Here is an 8065-nt window from a genome sequence, read left to right on the forward strand (position 1 = left end):
TCATGTAGCCACGGTCCAGGATTTCTGACATTTGTCCACGAATCATTTTCTTCCGGTACATGTTAGAGACGTAACGTTCGCCGTTCGTGCTCGTTCACCAACGAATTTATTAGCATACGTCTGGGCAATCCGTACTTCTGTACCGATACGAGCCCTCTGTTTTACGTGAAATTTCTTCGCCTCTTCAGAAAAAGGTAGCTCTGACAATCACAGTTCCGCAGGCAACATGATTGGTCTAGGAAGGCATGAGCATTTGAACCCGGGGGCCAAAACGCCACCCCCGTTACCTAAAGATTACTCTTTACAAAGATAATTTATATATTAGAAAAGCACATTTTCTAATTTTCAGTTAGCTGAAATTGCAATTCACCTCAAGTCAGATCTTGGTCCGTTCATTATAGTCAGTTGGTGCGAATCTTGACGCCTCCTTACCTTCAGTCCTGGCTTTTTCATATTTGTTTCCGCCCGATAGCTTTTATCTCTTTCTATTTCTCTGAACCGTTTTTTTCCTCGGGTTCTCCTCTTATTTTCTTGTCGTCTTCATTTCTCCGCCTGAAGCGCGTCCCTAGAAGGTAGAGGGAGAGTCAGGCAAGGAGAGGGCTGTGCTGGGCTCTCCCCGGCGCAAGTGGAGGTCACCGGGCGGAGGAGGTCAGATGGGTCCTAGAGGAGGACAGAAGAGGGCAGATAGGTCCTGGAGGCCGACGATCGTTGTCCTCCCATGGCGGAGAAGGAGGTGCTTTGGACAGAAGAGGCGGAAGAAGCAGGCCGTCGGTGGATCGGGTGCGCGCTTGTCTCCTCTCTTTTTTTTTCCGCCGCGGTTGATGCAAGTCGTCGCGGGCGCCCTTCATTCTGTATATGCATCTTTTTGCCTCGTATGCTCGTCTGGTGAGTCCAGCGCGCATGCACATCTTGTGTGAATTAGTAGTGGCTTTTGTAAGGTTATGTTGACACGTGAATGCAATTATGTAGATGCAGATATCAATTTCATGGGCATTTGGTCTCTGTCTTTCTTCCCCTGTTTCCCTCAATCCCCAGTTTATTAGAGTTTGTAGGGAGGCAGAGACTGGACAAGGGTAAAATCTGACCCTGGAGAGTTGAGGATGGATTAGTTACTAGGGGTGTCGTGTAGTTCCTATTTCATTTTTTATCAGCACAGTTTGTTTTTCGATCAAGGAGCATAGCCCCAGCCTCTGCATCCAAAGGATGCACACAGTTTTTTTCTTTATTAAATTATTCGCAATGCTTTACAAGGGGAATACAAAGATCAATCTCGAAGCCTCCGATGAAGGGGGACCATGAACAAGGCCATACTCTCTGACGGTACACCAACACACATCATCCAAAAAGCAAAACTCTGAGGGTGTGCCATTGCACACGTCGCAGAGTTCGCAACCGCCATCTATCTCGAACCCATCTCCAAGCGAGATCAACGTATTACCGTGCCAGGCCTGTCGTCGATGTCACCATAACACCAAACAACTCCACCATCCTGCCCGCGTCCAGCAATCCTCGCCCGTCTTCGATACCCCGCAGCTCCACGCCGCTGAGAATCATCGACGACAACGTGGTAGATGAACACCACTCCACCAAAAACCACCTCCATCCAGCCTCTGCTCCAAAAACGATGTCCCAAGAGGTAACACGACGCAGGAAGCGCCGTCATCGTCCGATCCTGGCTGGATCTAAGGTCTCCCCCGGAGCAGCACGAGTGCATTCCCGCAGAATGCAACGACGATGCCTTCACCAAGGAAGCGACGCTTAACGCCACCATCACCCGCCAATCTTGACACGGTTTTCACCGACAGCCGCGAGTTCCCAACTCGGCGAGAGCAAACGGGGAGGCCAGAAAAGATGATGCCGTCACAGGGGAACGACGCCAAAAGCCGCCGCCATCATCCGCCAAGAACGAAGTCAAGGCTCGGTGTTCACCGGTGGCCCCTTCGCCGCTCGCTCGTCGTCGACTAGATCTTCATCGCCGGGGTAGATGGATCTTGTGATCCTCCACCCCAGCAACCAGCCGACCTCCTCCGGCGAAGAAGAAGGCCGCCTCCACCGTCGAACCCAAGGCTGCTGCCCCGGGCGACCTCGTACCGCGGGAGAAGCCAAAGATCATCGCCCCTCACCGGCGAGAGGCGGAGGGAATGGCGCTGTCCGCCACCACCAGCCACCACCGGCGTGCCGCCGATGGGAGGCGGGGAGGCTGCAGGACGGGCTCTGGCCACCGTCCTCGTCCATCCACGCGGGAGGCGGGAGGGCCACCGTCGCCCCTCCATCCTCGTCATACCGCCGCCGCCCCGGGAGGCGGGAGGGCCGCCGCCGCCGCGCGTGAGAAACTCCTTGGCCGCCGTCCCCGTCGCGTCACGAGGGAAGGCCCCCGCCGCCGCCACGCCCCGAGGTCTTTGCCCCGGCGGCGCCGCCGCCGGCGGCGGGGGGGGGGGGTTGGGGGAGGGTTAGTGGAGGCGGCCAGGGTTGGGGGAGGGTTGGAGTTGGCTACTTGTCATCAGCACAGTTTGTATCTAAGTCGGGGAATAATTTTGTCGCAAACTGAAGTTTCATTTTGGAATCTCTATTGGTTTGCTTTGGACTAGTCTGAATGGGTTGGATCACTAATGTATTTTGGTCTAAGTTGGACTATAGCTCTTAGTGGATTGATCTATTTTTGGTCTGAGCATGAACACATTGGTCTCAAGTTGTTTTAGATTGCAGTTTGAAACTATCAATCGCAGCTTCAGGCATCCGTCCACGTTATCATCTTGCAGGTGCTAGGGCTAGGGGCGCCGCTATCCATCTCTGCCTCTCCTCCCAGCCGACACGTTAAATAAAGCTAGCTCGACGGCACTGCTGCCGGCCGGAGCTCTTTATTCGGTCAGTATTTGTTCTTAATTTTTTCTGTCTCTCTTTTTAGATCAGTCAATCGTTCTTTGTTAGTTCCTTTTTTAATTAGTTTTGATGCCAGTTTTGTAAGTTTTGATGTAATTGTTTTTCTAGTTTGAGTGTTTTCTTCATTTAATTTTCTTTTTGGTCGGTCCTTTATTTTTCCTTCTTCATTTCCTTCATTCCTTATTATTGCTTAGTTATAAGAAATTCTCTCAGTTACTCTATGTTCTCTGTTTGTATCTTTCTTCAATATTATCTTTGTTCAACATTATCGTTCTTCACTTGTTTCATTATTTCAGTATCTGGCTAAGGCATTGGTGATGCGTGGCTACAGACCGGCCGTCTCTGTCCACCGGCAAACGGACGTGCACCCACCAGTAGAGGTGTGTCATCCTCATTTGCTCAACAGTAAAGGTAACAAGTATTGCCCTCTTGGATCGATGCTTAATTCGAGTACAAATATGGTCTGGTCAATATTTTTCATTCAGATGTTGATGAGGACATCCCTACCACACTACCACCTCCGTCATTACCAACTGAAAATGAAGCTGCTGCGAGAGGAGAAGCCAAAGTCCAGACCAGTCCAGCACCCGATCAGACCGGCCGCCACGTCGGCGCGCCCGGTCTCTGGCCCGGTCCGACCGGGCGGCACGCCGGATCCGGCCCGGCGCCAACCGGACAACCAGCTGATGCCAACCGGGCGGGTTACTGCGCGACACGTCCCACGCCCGGTCAGTACCCGGTCTCTGGCCCGGTTTGAACCGGCCAGCCCGGTCCCAGGCCCGGTTGACCCCCCCAGACCGGCCGTGTCCGAGTCTGTCTCGACCAGATCTATTCTGGGTCTGTTATTTTCATACCTTTTCGACCTGAGGTCGTCCCGGACGCCTATATAAGTGCCCAGGACGCTCCCAAAGTTGCTTTAGACCACATTTAAGATAAACCCTAGTTCTTAGTTGTTTGCTCTGCAAAACTATTGAATCCCCTACATCATATTGCTTGATATTGATGTAGATCTGAAACTATTGAATCCCCTACATCATATCGCTTCGCTACATTCGTGCACTAGTTGTCACTACAAGTGGTAAGCAATACTAATTCACTTTGGAGCGGTAAGATTTCCTTTTCTTATCAGTTTTGAGTGAGTTGTGAGAGTACCACCATATATTTTTGATTTAGTGCACTAACCTACTAACCATGTCTGCTAGTGATGAGAAAATTGTTAACCAGGAGAACAAGAACTCCGCGGATTTGATGACATGGAGGGAGTACGGGGCTCTTCGTAATGAGATGCGATGTGAATTCCGCACTCAGGATGATGAGCTTAGGGGAACGGTCCAAGGGATCTCCCAGAAGCTGGATACTACATGTGAGACCATCACTACAATGAAAGATCAAATGAGGATATACAGCGCAGTCTTGCAGATTTGCGACTAGCTGTTGAGAATTTGACCCAACAACAACAAGAAGATGACGACGATCCTGAGCTTCAAGATGAAGCACATAATGCTCGTGGTGCGCCACGTGGTAATCGTCCTCGTGGGTTTGCCGAACTCCGACGTCCAGGTCGTGGGTTTGAGGAAGAAGATGGATTGGGTAAGCCTAAGTTCTCCATACCCAAGTTTGAAGGAGGTGCTGATGTTGAAGAATACCTCACTTGGGAGCTGAAGATTGAGAAGTTGTGGCGCTTACATAATTACACTGAAGATAGGAAGATCAAGCTTGCTTCTTCCGAATTTGATGGTTATGCATTGCGTTGGTGGGATCGATTTGTTCGTGCTCGCGAAGAAGATGGTGAACCGCCTATTATCACATGGCGTGCAATGAAGGCGGCAATGAATGATCGTTTTGTGCCCACTAATTATATGTGGCATATATTTGATAAGTTGACCCTATTGAGACAAGGTGTGAAGACTGTTGGTGAATATTACATGGAGATGCAGATGCTAATGCAACGTGGTCGTGTCAAAGAATCCCTTGAGATGACAATGACTCGTTTTCTCAATGGTTTGAAGTATGATATCAAAGGAATTGTTCGTCATTACAGTTACACCACTATGAATGAGTTGCTACATCATGCAAGAGAAGCTGAATCACAGTTGGCTGACGAAGCTAAGGTTAAAGGCCGTACTACGGGAGCTGGGCGCTTTACGCCTCGGGCGCCCCCATCAACGGCGCCGGCGCCATCTACACGCTCCGCACCTTATTCTACTCCGTCTAGCAAACCGGTCTCCAATGTGTCCAACACAAAGAAGTCCGAATCTGCTGCAAGTACAAGTGGTTCTAGCATGTCTACTGCGCGCAACCGCGATATGAATTGCCATACATGTGGTGGCAAGGGTCACTTTAGGAGGGATTATCCTAACCGTAAGGTCATGATTGTTAATGAGGACAATGAGTATGAGACTGGAGATGATGTTGATCCAAATGCTCCAGAAGATGATGATTATGACAGTGATGGTGTAGATGCTTATCCGTCAGAAGCTCGCACTATAGTTGTGTCTCAGCGTGCTCTTAATGTGTTGCCTAGTGCATCTACTCAGCGCTGCAATTTGTTCCAAACAAAGGCTTTAGTTGGTCCTGACAAGGCTTGCAAGGTCATTATTGATGGCGGGAGTTGCCGCAATTTAGCAAGAAAGGAGTTGTGTACCAAGATGAAGTTGAAGTATCTACCGCACCCGCATCCATATTCAGTGGTTGAGCGACAATGGTGAGATGAAGGTAAACCACATGGTGTGTGTTGAGTTTGCGATTGGACCGTATAAGGATTCCATTGATTTTGATGTGGTTCCTATGACGGTGTGTCACCTACTATTGGATCGGCCTTGGCTCTATGACCGTTCTGTGCAACACAATGGCCGTGCCAATACATATCACTTGGAGTTCAAGGGCAAGAAAATCAACTTGCAGCCTATGTCACCACAGCCAATTGTTAATGAATCTCGTCAGAAAGTTGAAGTAAACTTAGAGGATGCTTCTCTAGATAGGAGAGAGAATTGTAATGTCGTGAGTGATATAACGAAAAGTGAGAGAGTGGATTCCTCAGTCTCATTAGCCACCAAAGAAGACATGAAAGAATTTAGTGAGGATCCTACAGCCATGCCTCTTGTGCTCTTGTACAGGGGTACGGTTTTGGTTTCTAACGACATGACCCCTCTTCCTCTTGGTGTTTCTAATGTTTTGCAGGAATTCGGCGACGTGTTTCCGGAGGAGGTACCCACAGGACTACCGCCATTGCGAGGTATTGAGCATCAAATCGACTTGATCCCCGGAGCTTCGCTGCCCAATCGGGCACCATATAGAACGAACCCCGAAGAAACGAAGGAGATACAGAAGCAAGTACAAGCGCTACTCGACAAAGGTTATATCCGCATAAGCCTTAGTCCTTGTGTTGTTCCTGTTATTCTAGTTCCTAAGAAAGATGGTACTTGGCGTATGTGTGTAGATTGTAGAGCGATAAACAACATTACTATTCGATATCGTCATCCTATTCCCCGTTTAGAGGATGTTAGATAAATTGAGTGGTGCTGCTATTTTCTCTAAAATTGATTTGCGTAGTGGTTATCACCAAATTAGGATGAAAGAAGGGGATGAGTGGAAAATAGCCTTTAAAACAAAATTTGGTTTATATGAGTGGTTAGTAATGCCTTTTGGTTTGACTAATGCACCTAGAATTTTCATGAGACTGATGAACCATGTTTTGCGTGATTTTATTGGAAAGTTTGTGGTTGTATACTTTGATGACATATTAATCTACAGCCGCAATGAATCTGGTCATTCTATACATATTCGACATGTTTTGCAAGTGTTGCGTGATAATAAACTCTATGGTAATCTTGAGAAGTGCACATTTTGCAAAGATAAGGTCATATTTCTGGGTTATGTTGTCTCTCAGCATGGAGTATAAGTAGATGTGTCTAAAATTGAAGCTATTCAAAATTGGCCTACTCCCATGAATGTGAGTCAAGTAAGAAGTTTTCATGGTCTAGCTCGGTTTTATAGAAGATTTGTGCCCAACTTTAGTACTATTGCTGCACATTTGAATGATTTGACTAAAAAGGGTGTTATATTTGAGTGGGGCGCAGCCCAAGATCATGCTTTTGATGAACTTAAGAGATTGTTAACTTCTGCACCGTTGCTTGCACTTCCTGATTTCAATAAGCAATTTGAGATTGAATGTGATGCTAGTTGTATTGAAATTGGTGTTGTGTTGATGCAAGAGGGTCGCCCAATTGCATATTTTTCTGAGAAACTTTCTGGTGCTAAGTTGAACTATCCTATATATGATAAAGAATTGTATGCTTTAATTAGAGTTCTTGATATTTGGCAACATTACTTGTGGCCAAAAGAATTTATCATACATTCTGATCATGAAGCTTTAAAATACCTGAAATCTCAGTCTAATTTGCATAAGCGTCTTACTAAGTGGGTTAAGTTCATTGACTCTTTACATACATTATTAAGCATCAGAAGGGAAAAGATAATATTGTTGCTCATGCTCTATCTAGGAAGAATATGTTATTAACTCAACTTGATGTTAAAATTCCTGGATTAGAAGTGCTATGTGATTTGTATGCTACTGATCATGATTTTGCGGAACCATATCGCTTGTGCGCTATTGGTAAAGCATGGGAAAAATATCACATACATGATGAGTTCTTGTTTAGAGCTAACAAACTATGTGTTCCAGAGTCGTCTGTGCGTTTGCTCTTATTACAGGAATCACATGCTGGAGGTTTGATGGGTCACTTTAGGCATGAGAAGACGCTACTCATGCTCGCTGTTCACTTTTATTGGCCAAAGATGAGGCGGGATGTGGACATGTATGCGAAGAGGTGTATTACTTGCAACAAGTCCAAGTCCAAGCTGAAGCCTCACAGTTTATATACTCCTTTACCAGCACCTATTACACCTTGGGAGGATATTAGTATGGATTTTGTGTTGGGTTTGCCGCGTACTAAGAGAGGCCATGATTCTATATTTGTGGTAGTGGACAGATTTTCTAAGATGTCACACTTTATTGCCTGCCACAAGAGCGACGATGCGTCACATATTGCTAACCTGTTTTTCAGGGAGATTGTACGACTGCATGGAGTCCCGAAGACTATTGTTTCTGATCGTGATGTGAAGTTCATGAGCTACTTCTGGAAGACACTTTGGGGAAAGTTGGGGACAAAGCTACTTTTCAGTA

The sequence above is a fragment of the Lolium rigidum genome, chromosome 3 (assembly GCF_022539505.1).
Source record: "Lolium rigidum isolate FL_2022 chromosome 3, APGP_CSIRO_Lrig_0.1, whole genome shotgun sequence".
NCBI classification, from domain to species: Eukaryota; Viridiplantae; Streptophyta; class Magnoliopsida; order Poales; family Poaceae; genus Lolium; species Lolium rigidum.